This window comes from Chrysochloris asiatica, unplaced genomic scaffold (assembly GCF_000296735.1).
Source record: "Chrysochloris asiatica unplaced genomic scaffold, ChrAsi1.0 scaffold00011, whole genome shotgun sequence".
Classification (NCBI taxonomy): domain Eukaryota; kingdom Metazoa; phylum Chordata; class Mammalia; order Afrosoricida; family Chrysochloridae; genus Chrysochloris; species Chrysochloris asiatica.
The window spans coordinates 344,716-347,110 of NW_006408529.1; the positions used below are offsets into that span (position 1 = coordinate 344,716).

At 38.9% G+C, this 2,395-nt stretch overlaps 1 pseudogene; it reads left to right on the forward strand.

Annotated features, from left to right (window-relative positions):
* The first annotated feature begins 1,659 nt into the window (after window positions 1-1,659).
* Window positions 1,660-2,395, forward strand: part of LOC102820565 — an 8,109-nt pseudogene continuing 7,373 nt past the window's right edge.

Genomic DNA, 2,395 nt, shown 5'->3' on the forward strand with positions numbered 1-2,395 from the left:
GCTCTGGGATACAGGGATTAAAGCATGGTATGAAAGGGAAAAAAGAGGGAAATAATGTTAAAATGCTTGACTGTCTTTTGAATCTTGGTTTCCCTTACCTACCATTGTAAAATAGACACTTGAGGGTGGGGGGAGATTGGGGGAGGAATAACCAGCAACATCATAATAGAAAGCTTGTAAGTCAGTCTTCAGCCTATAACGGATTGGAATACTTCTAATATATCCTTTTAGAAAAACGTTTGGGGAGTTCTGATAAAGCAAGTGAAAATTACAAGCTTTTGATATGTATTTTTGTGAAGATTTTTTTTTTCTTTTGTCACCCTTAAATTCCTGATTTGAGGAAGAAAATGATAACTTTTCTATTTCATTATTTAGACGTGATACTTTTGGAAAATAATAAATGAATGGTATCTTGGGCTTTTTGGCAATCTAGTTTATGAAGAGATCTGAAACTCCATAAAAATGAAAACATTTCCACTGACCAGCTAAGATAACATGTTAAATTCATAGAGTAAATATATGGACAAACTACTAACAGTATATACTATATATAATATATTACTGAGCCTTGGTGTGTAGGATAAGCACTGGACTGCTAACCGCAATGTGGGAATTTTTTAACTACCAGTTGCTCACAGACCCTTATACAGGAATGCTATGAATTGGAATTGACTTGATGGCTTACAACAGCAACAAATGTGTACATATATATGAGCAAATACATGAATATGGGTAAGTGAAAAATATGGTTACAAAATCATAGAAACCGTCTTAAACAAAAAGATCAAAATGTGAAGCTATTGTTTGCTACATAATGTCAATTTAGATATTCACTTCCGAAGTTGGTTTTTATATCTCTCTACACTTACCCCTAAGAATCCTGTGCTGTGTAATTTGCATGTCAAAATGGTAGTTTAAGTATCCTCCATGGAAACAAATAGTGTTTTTCCTAAATATTCTTCAAGATTTGGGAACAAAAAGAAGTTTGAAAAAGCAAGACCAGGGAAATAGGAAGGATGGGGTATAGTTTTCCAACAAAATTCTTTTTTTGTGTGCTTTTTTTTTTTTTTTTTTTTTTTGTGTGCTTTTTTTTTTTTTTTTTTTAAATTGTGTTTTCAATGGAGAAATACATCATCTGTTTACAAAATAGCTCTGGAAAAATATAAGGAGTACAGATACTATAAAACAAAGCGAACTCCAGTCATGAGACACTACATACACATGCGAAAGCAACAGTCTGATCTTCAGGTTAGGAAAACAAGAATTAAAAAATCACTACACAGAAAAGGTCCAAGTTTCCAACTTGGCAAACCTTGGGTGCAGTTACATGAAACGTTTTTAATAAACTGAATTTTTCCCTCCAATGTGTAAACAAAATGACAAGACTAAATCTGTGCCTGGCAATTTCAATCTAACTCAGAAGCTATGCAAAACACATAGACACCTTGTACACGTCACCTGTGAGTGTGACCATCGTCCTCCTTGGCTGGGCAGGCGGGCAGAGGGAGGTGACTGCAGAGCGAGGAGGATGTGGAGGGGCTGTACACTAGATGTTGTGACTTAAAGCAATGGGGACCAGAAAGCCTCCGTGAGTGCCTAGCCAGAGGGGAGATCCCCTCCAACTCTGGGGAATTAACTAGGAAGGACAGGAAGCTGTGCATGGCTGCAGGTGAGCGTGAAGAACGCACAGGTGGTAGAACAGGGCCCAGTGCACAAGCATGCTCATCAGGACAGCCTGCGGCATCCACTTTGCCCACATCCAGGATGAGGAAGTGGACCGAGGTCGGGTTCTTCTGAACTGTGGGGCTTTGTTTTTGCCTCTCCGGAGGAGGGGAGGCCTTTACAGAAAACAGTTCCTAATTTTTTGAGAATTTAAAACAAACCAAGATAGGGGGCTGACTAGATGTAAAGTGCTGGACATGACTTTTTACTGTTTCACTACAGTAAAACGCACCCACAAATTTTGGTAAGCCTTTTAAAATTCTTGGAGAAAATGCCTTTTTGCTTACATGTTTACAACTGAAGATCAACTTTACTCCAGACACAAGGTCTGTGGTGTGTATACAAAGGTCCTCTTAGTTAGTGACCCAGGGTCACTGAGGCTACGCTCATGCTGCCCATACCCAGCTTCAGCTGGAAATCCAGCCTTCTGGGCCATGTGGCCACAGGGACATGAGTTTCATATCACGGCTTAAGAAAATACTGGCATTTTGTTTTATATGAAGTCAGTCCTTACCTTCCCAACAAAATTCTTATAGGACAACCTTGCTATCCTTGAAGAATGAGTGGGCGCATGGTGCTGATGGAATTTTTTTTCCCCTTGGCACAGATTTCCTGGACTTTGTGTCATCATTGAGGTTTTCCATTTTCCCAAAACTTCTTTATAATGAACCCC